This window comes from Bos javanicus, chromosome 5, assembly GCF_032452875.1.
Source record: "Bos javanicus breed banteng chromosome 5, ARS-OSU_banteng_1.0, whole genome shotgun sequence".
NCBI lineage: Eukaryota > Metazoa > Chordata > Mammalia > Artiodactyla > Bovidae > Bos > Bos javanicus.
The window spans coordinates 109,363,833-109,376,519 of record NC_083872.1 but is presented as its reverse complement, the minus strand read 5'-3'; the positions used below and the strand labels follow the sequence as shown (position 1 = coordinate 109,376,519).

General features: G+C 47.6%; 1 long non-coding RNA gene across 1 annotated transcript; it reads left to right on the top strand.

The window, feature by feature from the left end:
* The first annotated feature begins 305 nt into the window (after nucleotides 1-305).
* LOC133248341 (uncharacterized) lies at nucleotides 306-8,067 on the top strand. The gene is made up of 4 exons (XR_009736679.1): nucleotides 306-739; nucleotides 5,696-5,927; nucleotides 6,033-6,132; nucleotides 7,701-8,067. It is a non-coding gene; the product is annotated as an uncharacterized LOC133248341 (long non-coding RNA).
* Nucleotides 8,068-12,687: the final 4,620 nt, after the last annotated feature.

Sequence of the window (12,687 nt, the reverse complement as noted above, 5' to 3'; positions counted from 1 at the left end):
TTTCCCCACAAATAAACAAACTTTAATAGATATTATTTTGTATTTATATAGCACCTTCTTCAAGAACCTTCGGTGCTTTACAGACATTTTATCTAATTAATCCCACAACAACCCTGTGAGGTAGGTACTACTCCCATTTTACAAGATAAGGAGACTGAAGCACAGAGAGGTTAAGTGACTTGCCCAAGATCTCACAGTTAAATGCACTACATGACCCTGGGTGGGTCTCGTCATCACCTTGCTGAATCTGTTTCCCTATCTGGTGGAATTAATGCTTTGATTTCTGTGATGGCTGAGGGTTCTCAGGGTCATGGGGTGCCTGGAAGGGTGACGTGATTGTAGTTCAGGGCTGTTGAGGAAAGTTCCAGGCCAGTCCTAGCTGAACTTGAATGTGGGTGAGGTCAGGAGAGCCAGAGAGGAGGCATAAAGGCATAGGAGATAAACACCAGGACAGGCCAGGGCAGGTTGGCCGGCGCTTGAGAGGTGGACGGGACCAGGCTCCCAGGGTGGGGTGTTTGTTAGGACGATTGGGAAATGGCCAGGGGAGGCCACCTCGGGCCAGGAAGGACTCAGGGGAGAAGCGCTGGAGTCACTGGGGCTATTTTAGGATACTTGCAAAAGGCAGCACGAGGTGCTAGGTCCAAGATTAGCTTTGCAGCCACAGGAAGACAGAGCCACGGCCGGAGAGCAGCTTCAAAGACAGAATCAGGAAGTTGCTGGGCTCTCCAGTCTGCAGAAGGTGAGTCAATGGCACCTTTGGGTCTTAGTCTGAGACTGAATAAACAGGCTACTGACAGGCTCTGACACCTCGAGGTGACAATGGCCCCACCCCAGCAGCCCTTGGAGTTGAGAAGCACAAGCTGGAATCAAGATTGCAGGGAGAAACATCAATAACCTCAGATATGCAGGTGACACCACCCTTATAGCAGAAAGTGAAGAACTGAAGAGCCTCTTGATGAAAGTGAAAGAGGAGAGTGAAAAAGTTGGCTTAAAACTCAACATTCAGAAAACTAAGATCATGGCATCTGGTCCTACCACTTCATGGCAAATAGATGGGGAAACAGTGACAGACTTTATTTTTTGGGTTCCAAAATCACTGCAGATGGTGACTGAAGCCATGAAATTAAAAGATGCTAGCTCCTTGGAAGAAAAGTTATGACCAACCTAGACAGCAAATTAAAAAGCATAGACATTACTTTGCCGACAAAGGTCCATCTAGTCAAAGCTATGGTTTTTCCAGTAGTCATGTATGGATGTGAGAGATGGACTATAAAGAAAGCTGAGCACCGAAGAATGGATGCTTTTGAACTGTGGTGTTGAAGAAGACTTTTGAGGGTCCCTTGGCTGCAAGGAGACCAAACCAGTCCATCCTTAGAGAAATCAGTCCTGAATATTCATTGTAAGGACTGATGCTGAAGCTGAAACTCCAATACTTTTCGAAGAACTGACTCATTGGAAAAGACGCTGATGCTAGGAAAGATTGAGGGAGGGAGGAGAAGGGGACGACAGAGGATGAGATGGTTGGATGGCATCACTGACTCTATGGACATGAGTTTAACTCCAGGAGTTGGTGATGGACAGGGAGGCCTAGCATGCTGCAGTCCATAGGGTTGCAAAGAGTAAGACACGACTGAGCTGAACTGAACTGAACACACCACTACACTGTAGAAGGGAACTGCTACCCACCCCAGTATTCTGGCCTGGAGAATTCCATGGACAGAGGAACCTGGCAGGTTGTAGTCCATGGGGTTGCCAAGAGTCGAACACGACTGAGAGACTTTCGCTTTACTACACGATGCACTTAGCGGGCTGCTGCCACCGAGAACAGCCTAGACTCACTTCTCCTTTTTTAATAGGACTTAATAGTAGTGTGGGTTTTTTGTTTTGTTTTGCTTTTTTGGCCGCTCCATGCAGCTTGTGAGATCTTATTTCCCAAGCCAAGGAATGAACCTACGCCCCCGCATCCCCACATTGGAAGCCATTGAGAGCCCCAACTTGTAAGCTCTGGACCCCCAGGGATGTTCTAGTGTGTTTAAAAATCCTTTTGGGCATGAAACTTTCAAGTTTTATCTTAACCAAAAACTTGGATGTTTCGCTCCCGTTTCCTGAGAAATTAAAAAGTATATTAAATCAATGGTGTCCAGATTTATGTATCTGGAGGAGTGTGAACACTGGTTTTATGTAGATTTGAAATTAGATTGTATTACAATGCCACTCCAAATACTGTTGCCCTCAGGAAGGGCATCTGGGTGGTTCATGGACAGAGGTGAAATGAAGAAAAGTGATCTACTTCAAACAAAATGTGGAAAACAGAAGGTCTAAATTGGGACTTCCCTGGTGGTCTAGTGGCTAAGACTCCATGCTCCCAGTGCAAGGGATCCAGGTTCCGTCCCTGGTCAGGGAACTAGATCCCACATGCCACAACTAAAAAAGATCCATATGCCACAGCTAAGATCCCGTGCAGCCAAATAAATAAATGATATATATTTTTTAAAAGAATAGATTACTTTATACCAGTGAATTTCTAATCTCGAGACAAGCACACACACCCGTGCTCACAACCTGAGAGTACCAGCTGCATCACAGGAAGCTGGGCCTGCCGCGATGTTCCGAGTGATAGAAAGAAAGGCAGCGAGAGGCCCCCGAACCTATTGCATCAAGTCAAGTCGGAAGATGCCAGAAACTGAGGGAGAGTCCACGAGAAAGTGAGCAGCGTGTGCTTTGGGAGGAAAGGAAGGGGAAAGCCACCGTCAGCACGAGCCTTGGTGTCACAGAGGGCAACCCTCCCCGATGGACAGATAAGCGCGCTGTGGGCTGAGCCGCCCTTGGTGCTGTGTCCTGGCCCAGGAGATAGGGAGGTCCCGCTTTGCTCCTGGTTTGCAGGAGGCGCCCTGTTTCCCCTTTACCCCTTATCTCTTACTGAAGCCAGAGCTGAAAGGGAAGAATAGAGTTTCAGGTCAACTGATTTTCTGTTCCCCTGGGACTCAGAAGCACTGTCTGAAACCCAGCCTCTGGTCCCCAGGGACACACCTTGGTGGGATTCAAGAATTAGAGCGTAACTGAAGGCATTGTGAGGAATCTGGGGTTATCTTACATACACTATGGTGTGTAAAACAGCCCTTCCAGGAGACAGGGCAAAACTTCTGTACAGCTCAGGGAGTTCAGTTCAGGGTCTGTGATGACCTAGAGGGGTGAATGGGATGGGGGGTGGAGGGAAGTCCAAGAGGGAGGGGATATATATATATATATATATATATATATATATATATATATACACATATAGCTGATTCACTTCATTGTACAGCAGAAACAGATTATTATAAGGCAATTTTACTTCAATAAAAAAAAGGATTTGGGGATATCCTTCACTGAGTACAAGACTGGGACTGACTGACCAGGAGCCATGTGGTCCAGCTCAGTTCAACTCAATTCATTCTCTTCGAAAGACATAGAAGCACCTACTATATGCTAGGAACTGTGTTAATATAAGAGACACACAGGTATCTCAGAAATGAGTGCTGGCCTCCGACAGTCTGGAGAGTCTGGAGAAGACCAGTAGGAAATTCAAGTGGACTGTGCAGCTTCTTGGTCCTCAGGGGAGTGCAGGCAGGATTTCCGGAGATGAGTCTAGAAGGTTATACTGGGTGCCAGAGGAGGAGGCAAGGTGAGGCCCTCTCGGCCCTTCTGGCTCCTCTGGGTTTTTTTAGAATCAGCCAGAAGAGCAGCTAGCCCAGCCCCTCCCTAAAGGTTCAGCCTGCGAGGTGTGAAGGTTGGATCCCAGGGGCCCCCATCAAACAGGAAATGGCTTGCAAGTGAGTTAGCCATTGTCTGCTCCAGCCTGCACTATCTGCTGAGTCCCTCACTCCTGAGTTTCCTTGTTCATTTTCCTGTTGGCTTCCCTGAATTTTTAGGAGAGTTCCCTTGGCAGATTCTCACTAGTCCCCAGCTGCGTTAGAAGGGGGCGGGAGGGGAGCTGGTGCTTTTCCACAGCTGGGCCAGGGGGGAATGACCAGCAATGGGAGGCCAGGCCTTTGCTGGCAGCTGGACTCAGCACCAGTGGTACAGTACCGCAGGGGCACCAGCCTAGAAAGGTTCACAGTCTCATAGGGAATGGATGCTCCCTGATGGATGGAGAGACAGCCACTGGGGAGGGGGCTGAAGGCCCACCCCAGCTGCCTCCGTGGGGCTGGTCCCTTAGAAAACGGCAGCGAGGCCGAGTCTACATCACTCAATTTATTTGTTCAAGGAGGTGGAACCAACAACACCAGCCCTTTACTTTTTATTTTATTTTTTGGCCACACTGCAATGCAGATGGGATCTTTGTTCCCCAACCAGGGATCAAACCCATGCCCCCTCAGTAACAGTGTAGAGTCCTAACCACTGGCCCACCAGAGAGGTTGCCTAGCTCTGTTTATTCAGTGTTCTGCTTTTCTAATCTTTTACTGTAAGCAAGTATTACTCTATAATAAACAAATTTTTAAATCACCCCAAATTTAAGTGTTTCATAAATCTGAATTTGTGAGGGTGAGTTACATGTGTATTAGAAGGGTCTGCATATCACCTGGTGTGTCTGTATTTTATATCTTTAATCGATAGCCTTAATTTTCAGAGTTGACAATGTCAGTGGGTACCATGCAGATGTGTGAGTGCAGCCAGGGAAGACTGCCCGTGGCTCTGAGCCCAAGAATCGGTGGAGACTGGCTGCCCTCTGCGTCTGGGGTCCAGCCTGCACCCGTGCTGTGAGCCGTGTGCAGCCCAGCCTCCCTGCCTCGTTGCCCGGCTGCAGACTTGCAGCCTGAGCTGATGCTGCGAGGCCGGATCCCTCCTCGCTGTCCATTCACCACCCAGTGGCAGCAGTGTGTCCCGCCGCCGCCCTCCCCATGCCTGCTCAGCGGTGGGACTGCCAGCGTCTGGCTCCTGTGCAGGCAGAACAGGTGTGTCCTCACACCTTTCCTGTGGGTGAGGTGAGTCTGACTTAAGAACGAAGTTGCTGGGACCGCTGAGGAAATGAGGTGTGAGGACCAGGCCCGGCGGAGTCAGACAGACCTGGTGTCCAGCGAACCCAGGTGTTTAACAGGCTGTGGGGTCACAGGTCAGCCGAGGCCTGAGGGCTCCCCGCTAGGCAACGTGGTCTTCTTTCCTGTCTGAGTTCCCTGTGAAAGAATGGGGCCTTGATGAAGCCGGGCGACTGTTTTTCAGATCTGAGTTGCTTAATAACGTCCTTGGCTCTGTGGAGGCTTTTCCTGACATATCTTGTCTCCCTCACATTTTATTGTTAGTCTGGCCTGACTTTGCAAGAAAATGGATTGTCTTTGATGATTAGACTCTAAAAGTTTGTCCAGTAGGCGGCTAGAACCAAGAGGCAGTGTGGTTTGGGCAAAGAGCAACAGAATGGGAAGACAGACTCTGGGATTGGTGGCCCCTTCCCCAGTATTTTATTATGAAAAATTCCAAACACACAGAAAAATTGTAAGAATTGTACAGTGAACATGTATATACTTGCCATGTATGTGTATTCTACAACTAACATTTCCTTCTGTTTGCTTTATCACTTACCTACCCAGCCAGCTGTCCGTCTAGACACACAGCACTTGATCTTATTTTCTGATATATTTGAGATAACAGTCCGTCTCACCTCTAAACACTTGGACGAATATATGGATAACCGAAGTCATTTATGGTTCTTTCTATTTAGGTAAAACTCACCTATAGTGAAATAAACAAATTACCTACAGCATTGAGATGGTTGGATGGCATCACTGACTCTGTGGACATAAATTTGAGTAAGCTCCAGGAGTTGGTGAGGGACAGGGAAGCCTGGCGTGCTACAGTCCATGAGGTCGCAAAGAGTTGGACACAACTGAATGACTGAACTGACTGACCTACAGCGTTCTAACCAAGGAGCTTCGACAAAGGCTTACACCTCTGTAACCCAACCTTTTTTTTAAATCAAAGATTTTTTTTTTTAATGTGGACCATTTTTTAAGTCTTAATTGAATTAGTTACAATATTGCTTCTGTTTTATGTTTTAGTTTTTTGGCCTCAGGGAGTGTGGGATTTTAGTTCCCCAACCAGGGATTGAACCCACATTGCCTGCTTTGGAAGGCGAAGTCTTAACCACTGGACCACCAGGTGAGTCTGTCTGTTTTCTTTCACTGATCTATTTGATTTTCCCTATGTCTAGGCCCAGATTTTCTTCACACTGATTGTGTAAGTGGTCCATTCAGTGACGTCCTGGCCTCGTCCCCCCATCCCCACGGTGAGTCACTGTGCCTCCCTGACGTGGGAGGCCACGTCCTTGGTGCCTAGACTGCACTGTATTTTTGATCAGCATTTCTCTGTTGATTCTACAACGTGCTTGTTTTGAGAGAAGCTTTATTGACTTGAGGATCTGCCTGAATTCCCAATCTCTCTGTAACTCTGGAGTCTTGTTTCTGTCTCATAATCTCAGAAGAGTGGGCCCCATCATTTCGAGTTGACCAGAATTCGCTGGTGTCTCTGGCAGGAATGTCTTATAATCAGAGACACCTGACAGCAGCCATGACAATGGGGTGTCCTGTAAAGAGGGTACCATATACTTTACCTTCCAAACCAGGGCACTTTGGAGATTGAAAGAGGTCATTATTTACAAGGATGCCAGGACCCCGGTGTAAACCACGCCTGCCCCAGGGCGCATGGCAGCCCTGTCAACACACCGCTCAGGATTCAGCCGGATACACTCCTTCAACAGTCATTGTTCAAAGGTCTAAGGGCCAAGAGAGATTCTAAGACGATAAACCTAAACCGTGATTTCTGCCCTAAGAAACCTGCAGTGTCGCTGGGAAAGCAAACAACAGACAGGGAAGGATGTGAGTGCCACGGCTGGTGCTCACACAGGGTTCCTTGTGAGGAGGTGGGAATCCCAGGACTCAAGCTGGGCCCCAGAAGGTTGGGGGTGGCAGAGGGTATGTTGCAGAAAGCTTTCAGGTACCAGGTAAGCAACTGAGGTAATGAACGCGACAATGTTACTCACAAGCTGGGTTCGCATAGCCTTTAAGTCATCAGAAATGGGGCTCTTGCCTGGAAGGAAAAGAAGTAGTGCTGTCCAATCCACATGGCCAGGATAAGCGAGAGCAGCTCCTGGGAGCTGAGTACGGGACTGCTCTTGCTTTGGCTTCCTTGAAGGCCCATCTGCAGCTGCGCCTGGGATGGGAGGGCCACACTCCCCTGGATGACTGCATCTGGCCAATTCTGGTGCCCCGAGAGGGAATTCCAGCCCTGGGCTCTGCAGCTCCCCTTCTCTCTCCTGCCTACACCTTCCTCTGTGTCTCATGAACCCCGCCCCCATTCCCACCTGAGCGGTGGCTCTTGTCACTTCCCAACTGGAGGGGCCACTGCGGCCCACCAACATGCCCTCTGGCCTGCAGAGAGGGTTTCTAAACATAACCCATCCCCTCTCTGCCCTGCCCACTGTGCTCACAGGTCGCTTCCGTAGCTAAGTACCCGGGGCCCTGGGACCAGGTGCGCTGCTGTTCCTCTGACCTCATCCACGCGGTCACCCCCAGCCGCTCACGACCGCCCACCTTCCTAGCGTGCTTCACATTGCTTCACCTTCCCCCTCACCCCGGGCCCTGGTCCTCTCTGTCCCCTCCTCTCCCCCATCCACCCTCCTTGACTCGCCCTGGAGGCCAGCCCCCGACCTCCCCGCCTCCTTCCTCCAGGTTCCAGGGACACGAGTGTCCACAGCACCTGGGAGCATCCGTCTCCCGTGAGACCGGACTTCTCGACTGACACTTTGGACCAGGCCCTTCTTCGCTATGACTCCAGGCCCACAAAGTGACATTGTCCCCATCGAGAACCACCAACTCCGACATTGGCTCCTTTGGGTCAGAAAGCCTGTCTGTACTGTTAACATCCCTAGGGCTTCTCCTGGTGCATCAGAGAGCATAGATGGTTGATAAACACACATGCAATGAATGATGGGGAAAATGAACCACTGTTCTCTTGATTTTGCTGTCAGGACAGTCAGATGGTAAAACCTCTGGGTAAGACAACTTAGCATTATCTATAAAATCACAATTAATATGCCCTGTGACCCAGTGATTTTTCTGTAGGAATTTCTTCTGCAGCTTTACTCATATGTGTGTAAAATGATCAACGTTCCAGGTTATGTACTGAAGCTTTGTTTTAATAACAAAAGACAGGATGTCTTACGGCCCATCTGTGGGACACATCAACTAAATCGTGGCCCTTCATACCACGGAATGCAAGACAGCTGCCACTAGAAGGAGAAACCCTCCATGTACTGACTTGAAAGATGTATTATGGAACTTTGAAGAGCAAAATGCAGAGTGGACTATTTGTACTTAATTGTATCTATATAAAGAAACACTGTTTCCATCGTCTCCCCATCTATTTGCCATGAAGTGATGGACCGGATGCCATGATCTTAGTTTTTTGAATGTTGATTCTTAAGCCAGCTTTTTCACACTGTTTCACTTTCATTGAGACTCTTTAGTTCCTCTTGGCTTTCTGCCATAAGGGTGGTGTCATCTGCATATCTGAGGTTATTGATGTTTCTCCCAGTGATCTTGATTCCAGCTTGTACTTCATTCACCAGCCCTGCATTTCCCATGATGTACTCTGCATATAAGTTAAAAAAGCAGGGTGATAATATACAGCCTTGACGAACTCCCAGTCCATTGTTTCATGTCTGGTTCTGTTGCTTCTTGACCTGCATACAGATTTCTCAGGAGGCAGGTCAGGTGGTCGGGTGTTCCCATCTCTTTTAAGAATTTCCCACAGTTTGTTGTGATCCACACAGTCAAAGGCTTTGGCATAATCAATAAAGCAGAAGTACATGTTTTTCTAGGATTCTCTTGCTTTTGCTATGATCCAATGGATGTTGGCAATTTGATCTCTGGTTCCTCTGCCTTTTCTAAATCCAACTTGAACATCTGGAAGTTCACGGTTCATGTACTGTTGAAGCGTGGCTTAGAGAATTTTGAGCATTACTTTTCTGGTGTGTAAGATGAGGACAATTGTGCAGTAGTTTGAACATTCTTTGGCATTGCCTTTCTTTGGGATTGGAATGAAAACTCACCTTTTCCAGTCCTGGGGCCACTGCTGAGTTTTTCAAATTTGCTGGCATGTTGAATGCAGCACTTTAACAGCATCATCTTTTAGGATTTGAAATAGCTTAGCTGGAATTCCATCACCTCCACTAGCTTTGTTCATGGTGATGCCTCCTAAGGCTCACTTGACTTTGCATTCTGGGATGTCTGACTCTAGGAGAGTGATAACACCATTGTGGTTATCTGGGTCATTAAGATCTTTTATGAATAGTTCTGTGTATTCATGCCGCCTCTTCTTAATATCTTCTGCTTCTGTTAAGTCTATACCATTTCTGTCCTTTATTGTGCCCATCTTTGCATAAAATGTTCCCTTGGTATCTCTAATTTTCTTGAAGAGATCTCTAGTCTTTCCCATTCTATTATTTCCCTCTATTTCTTTGCATTGATCACTTAGGAAGACTTCTTACATCTCCTTGCTATTCTCTGGAACTCTGCATTCAAATGGTTATATCTTTCCTCTTTTCCTTTGCCTTTAGCTTCTCTTCTTTTCTCAGCTATTTGTAAGGTCTCCTCAGACAACCATTTTGCCAAAATCACTGCAGATGGTGACTGCAGCCATAAAATTAAAAGACGCTTGCTCCTTGGAAGAAAAGCTATACCCAACCTAGATAGCATATTAAAAAGCAGAGACATTACTTTGCCAACAAAAGTCTGTATAGTCAAAGCTATGGTTTTTCCAGCAGTCACATATGGATGTGAGAGTTGTACTATAAAGGAAGCTGACCGCCGAAGAATGGATGCTTTTGAAATGTGGTGTTGGAGAAGACCCTTGAGAGTCCCTTGGAGAGCAAGGAAAGCCAACCAGTCCATCCTGAAGGAAATCAGTCCTGAATATTCATTGGAAGGACTGATGCTAAAGCTGAAACTCCAATACTTTGGCCACCTGATGCAAAGAACTGACTCATTGCAAAAGACCCTGATACTTGGAAAGATTGAAGGTGGGCGGAGAAGGGGACGACAGAGGATGAGATGGTTGGATGGCATCACCGCCTTGATGGACATGAGTTTGAGCAAGCTCCAGGAGATGGTGAAGGACAGGGAAGCCTGGTGTGCTGCAGTCCATGGGGTCACAAAGAGTCAGACACGACTGAGTGACTGAACTGAACTGAAAGAAACTGGAAAAACACCCCAGGTGTTGGTACAAGTAGCCACACGTGGGGGAGGGGGTGGGAATGGGATGGGTCTGGGCAGAACAAGAGCAAGAAGTGGAGGAAGATTTTTCATTGAGTTCCTATTTGTGCTTTCCGATTTTTAAACCTTATATATGTATTGCCTACTTGAAATAATTCTGTTTTGGCTGTGCTGCATGGCTTTTGGAATTTTAGTTCCTTGACCAAGATTCAAACCCATGCCCCGTGCAGTGGAAGCATGGAGTCATAACCACTGGACCTGCAGGGAAGTCCCAAAATAATTATTTTTATAAGGCAGAAAATTGTAATGAAATTTACATGTAATAAAATGTGCACAATTCTAATAATTGGTTAGTTCAATAAAATCTTATTATAATAGTTACTGCTGCAAAGAAGAGTTCTCTATTAAAGTATAGAAAAACCTTTTTCACATCCCTGCCCATTCACATCCCATATAAAAATACTGGGTATTTCTAGTTTTAATAAAGTGCCCTCTAAAAAAAGTTTCTGGGCAACACATGTCTCTCTAGTCCAGTGTAACAGTCAGTAGTTTTTCCCCAGTTATACCTGCAAGAAGCCCCTCCCTAATGTTTACTGAGACACAGCCGAGGATGCTCTGAGGGGCATGAAATGAACAGGATACACCCCCCATTTCTGAGCTGTTTATATCCCAGGGCGAATCCCCTGCCTGGATCCTTCACAGTGTTTGGATCTTTGTCATCTCTTACTCTGAGCCCTGACCCTTTAAAAATTTTTACTGGAGTCTAGTTGATTTATGATGTTGTGTTGGTTTCTGCTGTACACCAGAGTGAATCAGTTCTGCATATATTAATACGTATGTCCACTCTGTTTTAGATTCTTTTCTCATGTAGGTTATCACAGTGTTGAGCCAGGGTTCCCAGTGCTCCACAGCAGGTCCTTATTAGTTATCAGAGCCGCTCTCTGAAATAGCTCCACCTCCTCCTCCCTCTCCGGTCCCTCACCTCCTCCTTCTTCTCCAGTCCCTCACGTCACGCTCTCTGATTTTCTCACAAATATATATCCATTTGATCATTGTTCATCTTCTCCAGCTAGTATAGCACCTGCCCCATAGCAGACTTTCAATAACTATCTGGTGAACAAAGAAATAAATGAGTTGAGAAAGGAGATCTGAGCCTCCCCTGTTCTAGAGGATGTTGTAGACAGTACAGAGGCCAAATATGGTCAAGAAGAATCAGGGACTGTCTGTGTGAGTCCTTGGATGGGGATGGCTGGAGAGTCATAAATATGATGGATCCGAGGTCTCCCTGGTACCTCAGTGGGTTAAAAATAATCCCTAAGCAGCTAACAGGACACCAGTGGGGGGACAGACCTGAATTCTGCACAAAGATAATCAAGTGGAGTGAAAAACCCAAGCCAGGGACTTCCCTGGTGGTCTGCTGGTTAAGAATCAGCCTCCCCACTTGGGGAACACAGGTTCAGTTCTTGGTTGAGGGACTAAGATCCCACATGCCTCGGGGTAACCTAAACCTAAGCACCACAACTAGAGAAAGCCAATGCGGCAACGAGGACCCAGCACAGCCACAAAGCAAACAAACAACAGCAACAACAAAAAAAACCCAGCCAGAGCCCCAGTATTATTGTTCAGCCGCTAAGCCATGTCCAGCTCTGCAACCCCATGGACAGCAGCACGCCAAGCTTCTCTGTCCTTCACCGTCTCCCAGAGACCACCCCACCTTGAGCTGCCTTCATCCCTGGCCTGTACCCCCACTTTGGAGGCAAAACAGCTGGGGGTCCAGGACATGGCCCTTGGCCCTGGGCCTCACTGGGGGGTCCGCAGCTGTTCCCTGTCTCTGTCCCTGATTCTACTAGTGGTGCTCCCCTCGCTAGGTGGTTGTGAGAGTTATATGAATTAATACTCGAGAGGACCTTAGAGTTGTGCCTGGAATATGATGAGCACTTAATCGATGTTACTTGTGGTCGTTTTGTCCTTGGATTCTCTGTCTCCTTCTCCAGCTCATTTTCCAGCTCCCCGGAGGTGACTCAGCTTGGCCTGTTCACCTTCTTTCCTCTGTGCATTTTATCACATGATCCTTCTGAGCTGCATCCAGCATAGGCAGTGAGCTCTGAGTCCTTCCTGCTTTTCCCCCCGAGCTCCAGCCCCAGTCCCAGTCCCCCCAGACCCTGACTCGGTGGCCCTGTCAGCACCAGCATCAACACTCCTGATTCCAGTTTGTTGTCTCTGGAAGGTGGGCTCTTTGATGTCTCCCCAGACTTTGATGTCTAAATAGCTGATGAGTCCTTCACTTGTCTGCACCCTGCCCGCCCTGATGCTCCCCTGAATTGGCGTTCTCACCACGCACCAGGACAAAGCTGTAACTCCTGCTTCCTCTCCTCTGCACCTCACCACCAATTAATCACAAATTGTACAATAAATCTCACACGACCTTCTTCTGCTCTCAGAG